Here is a 19,595-nt window from a genome sequence, read left to right as displayed (position 1 = left end):
GAGATTATAAGGCTGGCTGCCCAGCTGAAGTACCTCTAGACCAACACACACAGCTTGGAAACAAACAGATATTGGAAGCTATTGTGCTTCTGTAAAACCAGTTGCTGTCACTGAGACATGGTGGGACGATTACCCTGACTGAAGAATGGCTATTGACAGCTACAAACTCTGAGGAAGGGACATACATGCAAGGAAGGAGGGCAAGAGGCATTGCCCTTTACATCAAATAAGGAATAGTTATCACAGAGTTATCTCTAGATCTCTCCCCCCCCTTCCCCCCCCCAAGTACCAAGTCCCCCCCTCCCAAGCAAGGAGAGATGGAAAGGAGTGATGAAGGGTAGGGAGATAGAAGATGGATCTAAAAAAAAAAAAAGCAAAAAAACAAAAAAACAACAGTTAAAAATCCCAGAAAAACAATCTGAGAAGGAACATTAATTTACTTACATGATCTTGGAATGCAATATAGTATGATACAATGCAATACAATTGGAACTGAGACCAACAAATGAAATGAAATGAGATAGAGTGTGTCCAAAACTGAGGCCTTATTCTGTAGACTGCAGAGGGACCCATGTGTTTCTCTGCCACAGACTTGGAGAGGGTGTGTGAAAGGGAGAGAGGCTGATGTCCTGACAGGAACTCCACCTTTCTTCCTCTTGGGAATGCCACTCTTCCCCTCCCTTCCCCTCCGAGAACCAAAATGCCCAAGCAGAAAATGCCTTTCATGAGCTCATACTGGGTAGGTTTTGTTGTCTCACACATGCTGTGTGATCACAGTCAAGACTATCTACTCTGCGATCTTCCCTGATACCATGATCAAGCTGACAGGTATGTAGTTCCTTGGATCCTCCTTCTGTTCCTTCGTGTACAAGGGCATCACACTGATGAGTCTCGAGCCATCTGGGACCTCCACATTTGACCAGGGCTGCTGATGAATAATGGAAAGTGGCTTGGCAAGCATTTCCACCAAATCCCTCAGCACATTTGGTTGGATCTCATCTCGTCACATATTCTCGTGATAGTCCATGTGGAGCAGGAGGTTGCTAACTCTTTCCTCTTGAATTATGGGGTGTTTATTCTGTTCTTCATACCAATCTTATGTCTCAGGGGACTCACTACCCTGAGGATAAGTGATCTGATTATTAAAGACAGAAGTAAAGAAGGCCCTGAGTACCTCATCTTGGTGCTAATGTCCCCAGCCACATCCAGTATAGGATGAGATTCTCCTTGGCCCTAGCTTTGCAATTAATGTATTTGTAAAGACATTTAATTGTCATCTTTTACTTTTTTTTTTTTTTTTTTTAATCATTTTTAGAATTCCTATGTAAAATGGCATATCATTTTAGCAGCTCCTTCTATGGAATATCCATATCATAGGGTACTATTACTTCCAGCTCAGATTTCCAAATAGTTACTACATAGTATAAAAAATAAGCATCTTCAAAAAGATTTAGTTCTCTTGGGTTACTTCACTGCATGAATTAGAAGAGAAGTTGATTCATGCAAGCCAACATATTCCAAGCAACAATAGAATTCCATACAATAGTCATGTGAATAATGAAAACTAGAGTTAACGTTTCTTGCTTTATTTATTTATTTATTTTAATTGTCTACTAATCATTCAGAACAGTAATCAGAATAAGCTGTGTATTGTTCACAATTGTTTCTGCTGCTTTGCATGCCTGTATGAAAAACAGAAATGTCATGACAGTGGAATACATAAAAACTTTGAAAGCTTCCTGTCAATGTCAGCTTAATTTCTTTGTAATTTTATTGAAATATGCGTTTACTTTTCATTTTTTAATTTTTTGTTACTTGTTTGGAGGGCAAAACTCACCGTAGTGAACACAACAGCATTTATTCAAACTTCAAGAAGGAAACTACATCTACTGCAATCTTTAATAAATGTTTGTGGTACTAAGTACAGAATTGGTTCCTGCTTGCCAGAAAGTGGAGTAATCAAAATTCATGAAATAAATACTACATGTAGCAGTCAGTACCTTATTTTAGCTGTAAAATTATAATGTAGTCTTGTGCTAAAGTCCTTACTTTAAACATTTTTACATAGACTGAAGTACTAAATGAAAGCACAGTATAAAAGCATACATAAATTCTGCATTCTGATATTTCACAAAGCCCAGAGAATAATTTCTGTCACATTTTGTGAAGACCTTCTAACTGTTCTGAGTAACGGTTGGACTGCTTCAGCTTTGCATTAAAGCTTCCTTCTTCTGCCAGGAACTGCCTTTAGTCACTGGAATTTAAAAAGAAAATAAAAACAAAGAAAAATCTGGAAGGCCTTCCCTAGGAGACACTGGGATTGGACTTAGTAAATCATCTTTGACTCATCATTTCACTCCCTGAAATAGGCTGCCATTGATTTTTTCATACTCCTGCTTTTAAGGAACTTTTGTTCCCTGCCTCACCAGATTCAACCCAGAACATTTTGACATAAAAAAAATAATTGCTCCTTCAGCTTCAATGGGTGCTGAAATAAGGATGAAGTTTAGGCTATTTATATCTTCTAAATAGTTTTTCTGTTGTTTTGCTGCAGTGCTATAATTCAGGAGACATCCCATTACATTTATTGGTGACTGAACCTTGTGTAAAAGATAATATATCTATATAAAAGACAATATTTCCATAGAAGTTTTGACAGTGGAAATCTATTTAGCATTCAGTATGCATAGGTAAGGAGCATTTCCTTTGGACTACACAGAGGACCCAAATTAGGTTTATCTTGAGTCCCTAGGCAGCTCCCAAGTCTGCAAGTAGAAGAGGAGGTAGACTCTGGGGTTTCTGTAAAATCAACAGGATGGAACAGTTATTTAACAGCATCTTCAGAGGCAAGGAAGGCTGAAGGAGAAAGAAATTTTTAAGAGAATTTAAATTCTCTTAAAACAGAGAAAGGACGAGACTATGAGACTGTGTGAGACATTTATGTACCTTAAAAATGCATTATTTTTTTCTAAAACCTCTAATAGCCTTATATTTTTAATGGTCCATGAGGCTGTGCAGTGACTGTGGTTCCATCTATGTTATGTTAGATATTCACTAAGGAAACATAAGGCTATGTCCTTCTAGGGTAATGAACCAGCTGTTAATTAGTTTGCTATTATTTTTTATTGTAGTTTTACTCAGAAAGTTGCTCAGCACCACACACAGTCATTCACTCACTTCTACTCTTCCCAGTGGGATGGAGGGAGAGAAACGGGAAAAAAAAAACAAAAACCTGTAGGTAGAAATAAACTATTTACTACAATAGAGAAAAGGAAGAGGGGAAAAGAAGAAGGATAATAGTTATGGCAAATATATATATATATATATATATGCGTATTACAAGTGATGCTCAAACAATCACTCACTACATGTTGACTGATACCCAGATAATCTTTGAGCAGCAGAAGCCCGGTGAACTCCTACCCCTGTCAAAAACTTTCCTTCTGCATGAGGAAATGGCTGCGAGTTGTACCAGAAGAAGTTTAGATTAGACATAAGAAGGAACTTTTTCTCTCAGAGAGTGGTCAGGTACTGGAATGGCTGCCCAGGGACGTGGTGAAGTCACTATCCCTGCACTGTTGAAGAGGGGTCTGGATGAGGAGCTGTGAGATCTGGTTTAGTGGCTTGTGGTAACAATGGTGATGGGAGGACGGTTGGACTGGATGATCTTGTAGGTCCTTTCCAACATATGGATTCTATGATTCTATGTTGTATTTTGTGGAACACCATTTGACCAGTTTCAATCAGCTGTCCTGTTTCTGTCCCCTCCCAGCTTCATGTCTCCGCCAGATCCTGAGGAGATGAACAATAGCCTCGGCTCTGTACAGAACTGCTTAGCAACTAGAAACACCTTGTGTTTTTAACATTATTTTTCTCCTGAAACCAAAACATAGCATCATAGCAGAAACTCTGAAGAAAACTCCCAGCAGAAAATAAGGCAATAGCCACTTATTATTCTATATCATTTATCTTGCTTTTTTTTTTTTTTTTTTTTTTTTTTTTTTTTGATACAGGTACTCAGTGATTGCTTTGCCTCAGTCTTCCTGGGTGGTCAGGCTTTCCATGTCTGCCAGGAACATGAGCCTCTAGGTGAGGGTATGAGGAGTGGTTTCTGTCCCACTGTAAGAGTGGAACAAATCCAAGTCCTCCTCATGATACTGAATGTGTATAGGTCCATGGGGTTGGATGATATCCACCTTAGGATTCTGAAAGAGATGGTTGATGTAGCTCTCCATCATAACTGAAAAAGTGTTGCTATCTGGTGAAGTACCTGGTGACTGGAAACAGGGAAACATTACTCCCATTTTTAAGAAAGGGAGAAAGGAAGACCTGGGGACTACAGGTCAGTGAGCCTCACTTCTGTGCCTGGGAAGATCATGAAGCAGATCCTCCAAGAAGTAATGTAAAGGCACATACAAGATAAAGAGATGATTCGAGACAGCCAGCATGGCTTCACCGAGGGCAGATCTTGACTGACAAAAAATGACTGAAAAAGAAAGTGTTGGTCAGTCAAGAGTGTCCATATGGCTCTACTGTACAAAAACTATCATAGTGGTGTGTCAGTGGACTTTCGTGGAGCTCACGGTTCCATTCCCAGGTGACGCATGGTCATGATGCTTTTGATAAGTGCAATGTGCAGAACTGCCCCACCTCAGGACTCCCTCCTTGAGCAGTTGAAAGACACCAACCAGTTACACCCAGACTGCATGTCCATGCCCCAGGGCTGTATCTCAGGTGTGCAAACCTATTTGATATAATAAGAAGAGTTACTAGGATGCCAAAAACAATTTGGAAATTCATTTTATTCTTCTGGAACTTTGACTTTTGAATATTTTTAGGAATTATGAGTACTTCCACACTTTTTATTACACTTGAGCTGTCTGAAAGTTATTTTTCTTCTCTGCTTTTTTCTGATTTTCAGTTTTCAATTCATTTTGTCAGTCTGTATTTGGGAATTCACATTACTTTACAACTGCTGTTTAAATCCACAGAGAAACAGAAGCAGTTTTTGGCAGTTTATACTGCAGTCAGCTATAGAGGCAGACAGCAGAGAAAGGTGTGGAATAGGTTATTAAGGATGATTGAATGGAAAGCTATCACCCAGGCTGCGATGCTAGAAATCAATACCTCATAGTTGTATTTCAAATCTAGTAGATAAAGAAACAATTACCGAAGTGACTGCAGATACAACTCATGAAATACCTCCAGTGTCACTCTGAGAGCAAGCAGTGGATGGTTATGCTGAGAGAAATTTGAGGCTTGAAGGCAAGAAAACACATAAAATAGTGTATTCTCTAATAAGATTACATACAGTTTTTAAAACAATCACTGTTCTGCATCCTGTCATCTTTTGTTTCTGTGAACAAAGAGCTCTCATTTGCATGTAACAAAAGTGCTGTGGTAGGACTTCATGAGTAGGGCAGTACCAGCTTGTCTCTTCACTCCAAGGAAAAGCATGTAATGATGATGCTCAGACAGCTTCATCACTTCACAGCTGCTTTCAAGTACTTGGCTCAGAGTGCCTCTTTGCTGTTCCAGAAACAGTTTTGTTCCACTGATCTCCCTCTGTCTTTTTGATCTTGAAATCTTGATAGAACTTGTGAATGTTTGTGGATTTATGATTTAGAGCACTTGCCATGGTTTTGTCAAAAAGGTGAGAAATGTGAAGGTAGGGTGTATTCCCATTCCTGTGTCATCAGCTTTTAGTGTGATCAGCAACACATTGGATACTTGTGAACATCGGTGGTATATGAGAATTTGTAAAAAACAAAGCAAACAAAACAAACAAACAAACAAACAAAAAAGACAAGCAAAAGCCAGCCTATGTCTTAACTGTACAATGTCAAAAAGTCTATACATATTTTGGTGTGCACAGTTGGAAAAAAAAACTGAAAACAAATGTCTATATACGCTTTGAGTTCATGAACTGATTGGTTCATAAAAGCATAGTTTTGATTCCTGTGCAGCAATGAAGTTTCTCATAGTAGAATAATCACTCTCCTTTCAGGGAGGACTTGCTGGTATCACTGCTTCCTGCTGAAATTCTGAACTGGAAATTTTAGGATTTGCTTATATGACTGTTGATGTGACAAGAAACTCTACTTCATTAATTCCCTCTTGATACCTTGCCTGTGGAAGTGTGTCATTCATTCTCTCCTTATATTGCAGCCCTATGTTACTTTTCCAAGCAACTTGCAACTGCTGTTAGGAAGGGAGCATGCAAAGACCTTAGATGCTAAGGTCAGGTGCCCCTGTCTGAGAGATATGGAAGCCACTGTGATCTTAAAGGTACTCACAAGACTAATCTGCAGCTTCCCATCAGCAACTGTACAGATTGTTTTTTGAGAACTCAGATTACACAGTGATTGTAAGACAATAGAATCAGCAAGAAATGTTTTGTTGTTGTTGTTGTTGTTGTTGTTTGTTTGTTTGTTTGTTTGTTTTATTTTTCAATTTCATAGGAAATTAATCAGCAAAATACACTTGTGAATATATTTCTTTAGGCTTAATATCATCGCTGTTTAGAACTGAATACTTCAGAGCTAGTTTTGTTCTGTTCTATTTTTTCCACAATAGCAATCATTATTTCTCAGTGTGAATTTTCTAAGTTGATACTTACAAGAAAATTTTCAGATCTAATCTTAGAAAAAATGTTTAGTACCCGTATATGTGCTTGTATTTCAGAGAGTTACCACCAAGGAGGCATCCAATTGAATTAAACAGTAGCTCTACTGGTGAGATTGAATTAATGAATGAGCCAAAAAAACGCAAACAGGCTTCAATTTCTCTCCTAAAAACAAGCATTTTTGTCCTCTTACTTTTCTGACAGGAAGAAATGGAGAAATATCTCCAGAAAAAAATTTCCTGGGTCTCGTTCAGCAGCAGTCTTGAATTTAGTGCTGTGGACTGAAAACTTACAGGGATTTTTACTTTCTTTAAGATGGAGTTACTCTGGAGAAATGTATTTGCTGTTGATAAAAACAGAATGATTAATTTACATGTACAGCTGCCTTCGAGGCTGACAGTCATCCTCTTAACAGGATAGAGCAGTTGGATCTGGAGGAAATGAATATTTCATAGCAAAACTTGGCTATTTCTGACAAACAGGAAAGGTGCTGGTGGCAGCAGTGCCATAGGCCAACTTCTGTCTGAGCAAAGGAATTGCCCAGAATGGCAGTGAGATTTGGTGCATGTAAATGGTCTTTGCTATACTCATAGCAGACTATTGCACCTTGATTCTGTGTTTCTCTGATATCGTTTTATATTTTAATGCTTTTTTGGGCATTCCACAGTATTAACATATATATCTTTGGAAGAAATGAATCCGATGTTGGTAGCAATGGTCTGTCCTTTTACCAGCAAGCATATGTTAACAAGTCATTGAACACCTTACCATCAACTTTTGCTTAGTGCATAGCAGAATAACAGCTAACTTCAAGTTTTAGTTTAGTTTTAGAAAAATACAAGCAGTATGAATAAAACACAAATCTGAATAAAAGCATTTAAATATCCCAGTAACTTGTTAGATGTAAATCAACATTGCAGAAGCTGTAATGGGTAGGGTACATTCTGATACATTCTGATGTATGTTTCCATAAATCAACTGTTATAATTATTACTTTACCAGATCAACCAATATACATTGCTATAAGGAGAAATAGCTGGATATCTAAGTCTAATACAAGCCTTTTGAAACAACTAGGTCACAGCATCTCTAGCTTCAATGTCCATCTGATGTTTTTAAGAAATATAAAATAATTGTTCAGGATTATGTACTTATTACATAAAAAATGTAGACTTACTGGCTGACAGAGACACTTTGTTAATATAAGTAATAAACAGAAAAGCAACATTCTGACAGAATGTTGAACTGATGTTTTGCCCTGATCAAGTTTATAGTCAGCTCTACTTTACAGAAGTCAACTGCTGTCTAAATGAAACAATAACCATACTTTTCTGTTTGCCTAACAATTTGCACCTTAATAGAATAATTGCAGATTCCACTAGCTTTCATCATAATAGGAATTTTCCTTTTTACTCAGAATAAGAACACAAGATAAATACAGTATTAATCACTTCTAACAAGCATAGTGGTATCTGCTTTCATCGGTAGAACAAATGAAAAGCATTGTGCTTTTAACATTTTTTAGTCAAGTCATAAAAAAAATGTTAAATGTTACTCAGAAGGAATTTTTTCTCTTCCATTTTCCTTCAGTCACTGTATTTGTTTGTCTTCTGGTAGATATGAATAAAACTTGTTTTCAGCACAAAATACAAATAGATAGAACATTGATAAATGTGTGTAGGAAAAGAAGGCAATGACAATGCTTTCTACTGAGATACAAGTGCTATGGAACAGTAGATGACAAAGATGAAAAATTGGCTCACCCCTTCCAACAGCAACTCACAGCTCAGAAGAAGTGCTTTGCTTGCACCTGAGATCCCTAGGTTAGCTATGCCTTCTTACCTGGTGCTCAACCCTTGGTTCAGGCCATTACCTGGCAATTCCACTGAAAATGTAAATAATAATGTAGGAAGTTTCAACAGTTCTAAAGTTGTCAAATTTGGAAATAGAAAACTAGAACTAATCTTGCAGAAACGCATTTTCATACATGTGGAACTGTTATTCCCTGACCTACACCTGAAGGAGAAGAAATGTTGTTTTAAAACCACGGAATCATAGAATCATTTTGGCTGCTTGGAACTTTAAAGATCACCTAGTTCCAACCCCCTCTGTTATGTGGTGGAGTTGCCACCCACTAGATCAATTAGTCCATGTCCCCATTCAGCGTTGCCTTAAAATCATCCAGGTACTGTGTTAAGAAGCAGCTTAAAAATTCTGCAACCCCAGAAGAAAAAGATAGAATAAGGTCTGCAAATTGACTACAGAGAGCATAAACGTGGAACTGTTCAGTGGTGCTCAGGAGGGCAGGTGGGCTTGAAATAGTCTCTCAAGAAAAACAGGACAATCTTTGATGTATGACTGATTTTACAGTAGACAATAATGTAACGATGATGCATTGCAATGCAAAGGCAGTCCCTATTGTCTTGCATGTGCAGTTTCTGGTGCTTCAAGAATACATTCAAGGAATACAGCATAGCTCTATCTTATATAGAAGGGCTCTTAAAACTTACGTAGTTTTAAGACCAGCCATACGTGCTTACGATGTAAACAAACAGAAAAACAGCCAAACAAACACAGTCTGGTCCATTTTTACCATCAGAAAACTCACCACATTATCATTCAGAAATTCTACTTCAAGCTTAATTAGATTTTGTCCCTCTCATTCCATCCACTAGTTCGTGTCCTAGAACTTTACACCTTTCCCACAAACCTCCATCTAATTCCAGCACATATTTGTCCATGACTGCTTATCTTTGTTGTTCTTGTGCCAGCAGAACTCTTCAGTTTAAATAGCTCTTCTCTTACTTAATTTTGTTTGTTTGTTTGTTTTTGAGAGGATAATTATAATCCCTTTTCTTTTCTTGTGCTGCTAGGCTAAACAAGCAAAATTCCTTTACTCTCCTCATGTAAGATTAGCTCATCATTTCCCATGTCATTTTAGTAGCACTTCTTGGTGCTTTCTTGAGTTCATCTTTCTTGCATGTGAGTGACCAAAATATACACAGCATTCATAATGAGTTCTTGCTGATATCTTACACAGTGGTATTTATAGATTCCCTGTCCTCACTGGGAATGCCACACCTGATGAATTTGCTTTTTTCATGACCACAGCAACATTTGAGGTTCATTGTCATGCTGTGATAGATTAATAGACTAGAACATTCTTTCTCTCTGTCAATTCCAATTGATGAGTCCAGTATTTATGATAGCAGCCCTTGCCATTGGTTTTTAAATGCTTGAGTTGGCACTTTGCAAAATTAAATTTTACATCAGCTCAGTTACCCTTACTGACCTGGTCTCTCAGTTATTTCCCTATAGCTGAAAGCCATCTGAAAATCATTCAGCAGAGTGCCCAGGTGTTCAAGAAAACTAATGCTATCCTGTTTTGTTTCCAAAGCAGTGTGGTCAATAGGAGCAGGGAGGTGATCGTCCTTCCAGACACAGAACTGATGAAGATGCTCCTTGACAAATATGTTCAGTTTTGGACACTGCAATACAGACATTGAGGACCTGGAGTGCATCCAGAGAAGGGCAATAAAGCTGGTGAAGGATCTGGAACACAAGTCGTATGAGGAGCAGCTGACAGAAACGGGTTTCTTTAGCCTGGAAGAGAGGAGGTTCAGGGCAGACAGTATCATTCTGCACAACCATATGAAAGATAGTTGTGATGAAATGGAAATGGCCACCTTTTTTTCCCAAGAAACTAGTGATAAGGCAATAAATAATGGCCTGAAGTTGTGCCAGGGGATGTTCAGCTTGGGTATTAGGAAAACGTTTCTTCTCAGAAAGTGCTGAGGTATGGGAACAGGCTGCTGAGGGATGTGGCGAACATTTTCTGGCTATAAGGGTATCATAAAATTGTAGAATGGTTTGGGTTAGAAGAAACATCTAAAATCATCTAGTTCTGACCTCTATGCTACAGAAAGGACACCTTCCAGTAGACCAGGCTCCTTTAAGTCCCATCCAGACTGGCCTCGAACACCCCCAGGAAGGGGGCATTCACAACCTTTCTAGGCAACCCATTTCAGTGTTTCATCACCCTCACAGAAGAGAATTTCTTCCTAACATCTAGTTTAAATTTATCCTCTTCCAGTTTAAAGCCATTCCCCCTCATCCTCATCCTACATGCCCTAATAAAAAGTGCCTCCCCCAGCTCACTTCAGGTACTGGAAGGATACTATAAGTTCCCAAGAGCTCCAATTCTCTCAGCCTGTCACTCATTACCAGTCTGTGTCTGGACGTTGATCCATTGACCAAAACCCTCTGAGTGTGACCATCCAGCCAATTCTTTATCCAGCCAGACATCCATCCATCCAATCAATTTTTGTGGCCAAGATGTCATGTAGGACAGTGTCAAATACTTTTCACCAGTTCAGGTAGATGATGTCATTTGCTCTTCCTTTGTCCACTGATGCTGTAATTCCACCATAAAAGGCCACCAAGTTTTTCGAGCATGAAAATCAATGAATCCATGTTGGTTACCACCAACCGCCTACTCTTTATTGTGCCTTAGTAGGGCCTTTGTGACTATCTGCTCCCTGATCTTGCAAAGGCATGGAGATGAGACTGACTGGCCTGTAGTTCCCTGGATCTTTTTTTCCCTTCTTTAAATTGGGTTGTACATTTCCCCTTTTCAAGTCAGTAGTAGCTTCACCAGACTGCCATGATCTTTCAGATTTGCTGGATAGCTGCTTTGCTCATAACCCATATATGGATCTTGTCAGGTTCCACAGACGTGTGTACCATCAGTTTCTTTAGATGGTAGATATCATAGTGAGTGACATGGTCTAGAGCAGTCACAAGCTTGGGCTAATGGTTATACTAGATGATCAGGTGGTGTTTCCAACCTTAATGATTCTTTGGTGCTACATTCTGTTTCTCTGGCATGTTGATGAGGCCTCTCATATTTGCACTATCAATAAATCTAATTATTACATTCCTACTTCTAATTGCCAGGTCACTACTGTTGTATTGTCTGTACAACAGTCTCTCAACTACATCCATAACTTCTGTTCAGATTTCTCAAGAAAGTCTATTATCATTTCATTTTCCTTTCCAGTGATTCCTGTTGTAATAACCATTTCCATTATCTTAAGCTGGTCACTTCTCATACAGTTCTATGTTATGTTTTACTGAAACCAGCTAAGATGAAGTCATTCTCTTACACTTCATCCAAAATATCAGAGAGACATCCTAAAAGTAACGCTTCCCATTTTGTGACGTTTTCCCACAAAATCAGAAGCAGATGTTGGTGGATGAACAAGATGGCTGTAAGATGACCACAGAGACTGAACCTTCCTGCCTTCCTTCCTGTTACATTTTGTTGCGGTGTGTGACAGATGGCAACAGAGGGGTATCTGACATGGAAGAGTGTATGAAGCAAAGGTATGCCATTAAATTCCTCTATTAAATAAATAAATAAATAAATAAATAAATTAAAAAAAAAAAAATCCCCTATTGACATTTTTTGTGCCTGCTGATCATTTATGGAGACCAAATGGTGGATCTTTGCGCAGTAAGGCATTGGGTGGTGGCACTGGAACAGCAGCATCAGCTGAGTGAAATACAACCGTGTTCCAGATGGTCATGTAAATTTATATGAGTGCATAGTGCAGATAGAAATGCATAGTTAATGGTGCCAACTACATTGGAAAACAGTGTTTTGCAGTTGAGAATTTGCTCTATCAAATAGCATTATTGTGTTCTTTTAATCTATTGTAGTTTCCATGGAAATAAGTAGGAGGAATTTCTTTCACAAATATGTACACACTATCAAACAGGATTGTTACCAAGACTAAAACGAACCTCAGCAATGTTTCTGTAGTAATGTGTGAACTTGTTGAATTCAAACTATGTTTCTATGTACTCACATCTCTGTTTTCTTTTTGAATTTCTTAAAAAAACCTGTACAAAACTGACGTTTTTTTCTATCTTTCTTTGGTCTGCATATGATTGCTGTTCTGCCACCAGATAATATCATTCTGAGGTTGAAAAAAATAATGTCTTACTACTAGTTTTCTTAACATTGTTTATCTGAACACATACATTCTGTGGAGTTCCTCTGCCATCTAATTCTGCGTACACTGGCTTACTTCACGTAGGCATGACAGTATTCAGTTTTAAGTATCATTTTGTGAGTAGCTTAGTGACAACCCTCTTGGAAAAAAAGAGGACAAATGTTCATGTTTGTCCCACAATTGAATCCTCCCTGTGATAGTCTTGGCCTCTGAATGTTTTCCATGACCTTTCTGTATTTGTACAACCAGAAAGTCTTCTTTCTACACAGTTTGCTGCTGAGAGTTTTCCATGTGCTGATTTTTAAAATTTCTTTAGCAATTCCTGACATGATTTGATCATGCTGGCTACAGTGACTTTATGATATGCCCTCTGCTCTCCAAAACATATCTGATGGTCCTTTTTAACAATCAACCATCTGTTCTGCTTCGGCAGAGTTTAGTTTGTTTTCATATTTTTGACAGTGGAATATCAGATAATCTTTTTAAAAGCCTAAAAGAACACTCTTAGGGTAACTTCATGAAGATATAAAAGTATACAGACAATCTTCAGAATACAAGAGTCCTGAGGTATATATATATGTTAACCCCTGTTTCAGCACACATTTCAAGTGTGCTGGAAGAGTAAAGTATGTTTCCTCCAAAGAAGTGGAGGAAAATGGGGGAAATTTAAGGTTTGGGTGTTTCCTGGGATTTCTCTCCACAGGTGACTTGTTGAGATGGTAAACATTTATCAAGTTTTTCTATTGACTTTGTCACATATTTCTAAAGAAATTACTGTACTTTCTGTTTGCTTGTTTGTTTTTCTTTATCCTACTTTATTTTCCTGTGATGTTCAAGTCTTTCCATTGAACAGTTTTGTGATACCAAATGAAATCTTTAAATGCGTAGTATCTCTTGAAAGCAGAAAGTCTGAAATGGATGAGAAGGAGAAAGAATATCTAAGTCTTCTGGAGGTAGGAACAAGAAGAGAGTCAATAGAGGAAATAAGCCCTTAAAAAACATCAAAAGTGGGAGATGGAGGGATGTATGGACTGGGGATGAAGTCAGTCCCAGTGAAAATATGGGAAAAGAGCACATGCTTTTCTCAATCTTATCTTATGAAGGAACTTTTATGAAGCTAATTTACATAATAAGTAAAAATAAGTATACCATCTTAAACTATATTTCATCTATTTAGTTCATTTTCTCTCCATTTTTCAGGTTTAGTAAAGCTGTGCTTTTCAGGAAGTTCACATCAAATCACTTTTTTGAGGGAGCAGGATGAAAATGGAGTGTAGTGAATCTCAGGGTGCCTTGATTCTCAGACATCAGATTGGGCCACATCTCCTTTGACAGAGCTGGCAAAGGAGCATATCTTGGCTATCCAGAAACCCATGAAATGTCAAATAGAAATGTACCTTTGGAAAGATAGTATAACATATCTAATTTATAGCTTCTGTAAACACAAAATATATTTTTGTGTAATACACAGGTAATATAAATGAGGTAAAGTTATGAGTCATTTCTGAATCTGAGGCAAAGAGCTCTTCTAAACTCCATTTCATCATATGATGGATAATCACAAACAAAAGAGGGTGCATAAATGTGAAGTGTTATGGGATTTTTTATGAGGACAAATATTTGAAGGAAATACAGTATCTGTCAAAAAGCCCATAGCTAAATTAAGTGAATTATAGGAACTTCTTCTAATGTGTGTGGCAGCTGCAAAGTATGGAAGAATGTGCCGGCTTAACCATACAGAGAAATTATATCCTTAAAGAAACTGAACTTCAAATTTCAGATTCTAAAATAAATGTTCTGGAAAAGATTTTAATTTGTTCATTCTTTGTCCATATCTAGAAAATTTTGTGAACGTGGTTAGTAGTTGTGTTCTTACAAAGGTTAGACAACTAGTAAATATTTAGTTGCATGTCAGTAGCTAAAATCTTACAAACAGACAACGTGGCACCTAAACAACCTACTTTATTGATTTGCTTTAACTCTTGAAACAATACACTGAGTATGTTCTTTTAAGAACAATAGCTAGAATCATTAGTATCTGTCTGTAAAGCAAGGACAGATACAGTAATAGTTATATAATTGAGTGACAGCCATGGTATTTATAAGAGGTGCTGATCCCATGACCTTATGATCTCTTTCAGATAAATATTTAACCGGAAATACTATCTTCCTGTATGGCATTGGCTTTGTCCTCGTATCTGTGAGAAGTGATTTGTCAGGGATGACTGTTACTGGCTGGGCTTTTGAAGCAAGGACACATTTTATGTCCTCAGATCAGGAGATTAGCCTACCTATGAGTCAGTAAAGGTAGCTTTCCAGGCAAAGCAATTCAGACAATCTGTTTCAACCTCCTGCCTGTAGCGTCCTATTTTAAGGTCCACATACTTCCAGTATCTGCCAAGGAGCACTCTTGAATTGCCATGTTTCTTGAGAAGCTCGTGCCAGACCACTGTTTTGTTCCTGTTAAGATGCAACTCAAGATTAAGGTCTTCTGTTGAGAAAGCAATCTTAAATGATCTTATCTGTCCCGCTTAATCAACAACTTATTGCAGAAAAGTTGTGGCTTTTTCCCATCTTATTAACAGGCTAGAGTTAGAATTATCACAGAATCAAAGAATGTCCTGAGATGGAACAGACTCACAAGGACCATCAAGTCATCTCCTGGCTCTATACAGGAACAACCTGTACATGTTCCATCAGTTCTATGTCTCTCATTGCTCAGCACTCTCATTTGTCAACTCAAATCTTTCATCCTCTTCTTAGTTCCTGAAGGTCACTATGTAACAATGTTGACTTATGTGGCTGGAAGGAACTATGCTCAGGCAGCTTTTAGGTACAGATCCACCAACACTGTAGTCCTATAAATTGTTATAAAGTCAGAATTGAAAGAGCAGTAGGATAATGTCCTGCTGAAAATGATGCTAAAATAGTGCAGAGAACTGTGCCTGTAGTGGAAGCACAAAATTTCAGCCTGACTATTCAGAATCCAAAGGAATTACTTGCACAGTGATTACTTGGATCTGCACCACATTTTGTCTAGTTAGCATTCACGAACACGACTGCCACAGTTCTGTTTGCAGGCCTGTGTGCAAGCCCACATGCATGCCAGTAGAGAGAAACACGAGAAATGACAAAATGCAAGAAGTGAGAAAAAAAAGTCCAGGGAGTCATGTGACCATTCATTCCAACCAAAGCAGACCTGTCTAGTTTTCCCAGAGGAAAACCATGATGATAAAATGAAGAGAGATTACAGTGGCTTCACAAATCAGTCACACAAGATTTCAATGAAACAATTTTATGTGCCACAGAGAAAACAGAAGGTCCACACTTTTACTGCGAGTAATATACAGGAATCAAGTTGTAAACATATTCCCAAGTACAAAGAAACAGAGGATAAGTAGTAAAAATGAGAAAGCATTTCTGACAATGTGTATCTGTGCATACTCCTATCCCTTTTAAAGTGCAAAGTCTTACTCCCTTTCTTCACTCACTACCTTCTGCAGGCTTTTCTTGCGCACATCTAAGAGAGCAATAACTTGCTCTTAGAAGTCTGCTTCTATGGATGCTTGCCAGATATGTCTTCCTGAAAGCTGTGTGCAGGAAATAAAAAAATGTATATATCAAGGTCATAAATTCTTCCTGATAGCCCTGACAGTTGCTCTGGACCAAGGTTTGTGTATTAGCTGCCCCAAGACTCTAGGTTCCAGCTTGTATATGAGGGAGACTTCAGCATCTATCCAAGAGATTTGATAAAAATGAGTTTTGAAACAAAAGATTCCTATTATCTGAAGCAGAGCTCTCAGACATGATGTGCGGAAAGTTTAGGACAGTTATATTAAGGCTGGAATCCTGTAAATGTTTTATGGTACTTTTAAAGAAGACAGTTGTAAAATGTTGTATACTTTTATTGTCAGAGAAAAAGAATGAATGGGAGGAAAAGGATTGTTCTGACTTTCCTTCTCTTATTTTGTAGAGTCAAGTGGCTCTTAATTTAGATAATACAGATATTACAACAGTGGTAGTCCTAGTCAAAACTTCATTCCTACGTAACGGTGGAAAAAAATGAACTAGAACAATGCATAAAATGGCTAGCTGAAGAATGCAATAATTTACCTTTAGGATCAGCAATACTCAGGGAGGAGTTTACACTAGGAGCAAGTCAGGCAGAAGCACAGAAATCTAAGTCTAGCACTACTTGATGTAGGATATTATCTGGATCACATCCAGTATTTCCTTAATCTGTGCACATCCCACACTGATGCTTCCAACCAGCAGGAAAAGACATCAAATCTAGACTTATCAATCAGTTTCATTCCTCCCCCACTAGATCTGAAGCCCATATTTGCAGCACCGTATGATGGGATTGCATCAGAAAAATCACTCCCACTCTCCCCTGACTGGCAGCCGGCAGTAAGGCAAGAAAACTTCTGAAAGGCTGAGTAACAAATATTGGAAAGTTAGAAAATGCTTCAGGCTTTCAAGGCCAGTGACAGAGTTATGGCAAGGACCTGAGCAATTTTGATGGGAAGCGTTTTCTCTAAGGATAAATGTTATTCTTTATTCTGCATCCACATGGTATTTTTTAAGGTGATATGCTACTGGGATTTTAAATATCCACAGAAATGTATTTAGTTCAAATTCCACAGTTCTAAATTGAGTGAAGGAAATATTCTTAAAACCAGTAGTCTAATAAGAAAGGAGTCATAACTGGAAGACAAAAGCACTTCAGTTTTATCAAAAGAAAACACTAAGCTGCACCTGGAGCTCTATTTTGGGCCTCTCACTTCAAAAAAGCTTTTGGGAATACAGAAAGGATTTGTAAAATCCCTTTTTCCTAATAAGGGATTGAGTAGTGGGGAGATACAGACCATGGCCAGTATTCTGCAAACACCTTTTATTCATTAAGCTGTTATTATTAACAGCAGAGAAGTATTCAGGCACCACGTAGAGTTATTCCCTCATGAAGCAGACTCACACATTCCCAAACAGAGCAGCAGTGGGGAGGCTGACCTCAGCTGCAGTTTCACAGGCTGAGGGTTGCGTAGGATTCTACATAGCTCTTTGGAAAAGTCTTCTGGGGTCCTTGTTTTATCAGGTGTGTATACAGTTCTGCACTTGTTTCTCTGCATGCAGCATTGTGCAGAGAACCCTTTGGCTGTGGTCCAGGTTACATATTCTACTGATGATGCCAGTGTGCACTGGCTGCCACCAGTGGATTTGACTGGTTATTGGTGTCCAAGTTGATGAGGTCTGGCAGATTCAATAAAACTTTGCACTTCCAGACCTTTCCAGCTTGGGAAATGTCTTCAAGCTTCTTTCTCAGCAGGTACATTTCTTCTCCTTGTCTTGCTCTTTTCCAGTAATGACTTTTCCCTCCAAACCTGTGAGTGCTTGTTGACCCTATTCACTTGTGCAGAATGGATCTTATTGGAGCACCCAGACAAAGGTCACCAAGATGACAAAAGCCCCAAGGTGCATGACCTAGGATGGAAGGATCAAAGGTGATGGGGTTTCTTTGACCTGCAAAGAGCAAGCAAGAGTGACAGCAGTCTGCAGCAGCTTTACCACTCTAAGTAAAGCCACAAAGACAACTGAATCTAATTCCAATTAGTCATGACAGATGGCTGAGCAAGTCACACTGTCCACAAGACTTGTTTTTTGGGGGATTCAGAGTGGGCACTGGGATAATTTCCTCATTGGGAAGGTCATTGGAATAGGTTACACAGCATGACCTGCCATTCATGAAGGTTTCCATACTCAATTTGTTCAGCCCACAGTTGATTGGATTTAGTCTTGGCTCATCAAGCAAAGCTTTGGACTAGATGACCTATGGTAGTCCAGACAACATTTCTAGGATTTTGTGAGGTATCAGAACATGCATTATAATTAAATACTTTTGAGGAAGAGGTCTGGTTTGTATTCTTGGTGTTTTCTTCATTGAATTAAATCTCTTTGGCCAAGGAAATTTTCCCTCAAACAATGAACAGACATATTTTGGAAATACACATTTTGTTAAGTCATCTGAAATTTGGGAAAAAAACCTCTAACTCCAAAGTGAAAGCAGCAATCCTTTATTCATCATGATCTGTACTGGGTGACCTGATAAGTGTGCCCTCTCAGAGTTCAGGTTCTACATTTGAACATTTATGATATGCATATTCAATACATTAGTATACATAGTCATTCCTTTCCAAGGACTCATAGATATGTGCTAATATCCTTTTGGGGCATGCTCAGTGGTATCTAGGGTGGTCAAGTGTCCACCTACAGAATCCCCATTTTTCACCATCAGCTTCAGTACTGAGGCCTTTGACCCACTTCCATCCACTTTGGAACATTTTCATTGTTTATTAGGTCCCAGTGAGCAGCTTTTTATAAGAGAATATCAGGAACCAAAGGAAAATATCCTTGCAAGTTCTGAGGCAAAAGTTAAACGTATTCTGTTGTGACTCTAGTTTTTCTTGTGAGGCAAAACCATTAAGGCAGAAGATAAAAATCTTCTATTATGTTCCTCGTGCAAAGTTATTGAGGAAAACAAGACTGTTCACCCACAAAAGTTGAAACTGAAAGTTTTAGAACTATCATTCATGGATTCCTTTTGCTAAGCTAGTATAAGGTTCTTAAACTAATGTACTAATCTTTATTGCTAAACAAACCAGCCTATATCAAGCATAAAGTGGTATCTTCTGTTACTGAAAAAAATATATATATCAAAATGTTCCATACTATTTTGTGTAGTATTGTTGCTCAAGTCAACTATGAAGCACATCAGGCAAATATGTTGATACATTTAGTTGCAAACCTTATGTTTTGTTTGCTTTTTTAACTGTATTCTTCAAATACTTATTTTTCACATTATTTCACTCATGAGTAAAAAGAGGTTGAGATAAAAATTCATAACTTCAACCATTTTTCAGCTAAAGTTAAAAATATTTCTAAACTGAGGAATCAAG

The sequence above is a fragment of the Coturnix japonica genome, chromosome Z (genome assembly GCF_054131305.1).
Source record: "Coturnix japonica strain WE chromosome Z, WE-NBRP24, whole genome shotgun sequence".
Classification (NCBI taxonomy): domain Eukaryota; kingdom Metazoa; phylum Chordata; class Aves; order Galliformes; family Phasianidae; genus Coturnix; species Coturnix japonica.
The sequence above is the reverse complement of the archived record's forward strand: the minus strand, read 5'-3'. Positions refer to the sequence as shown.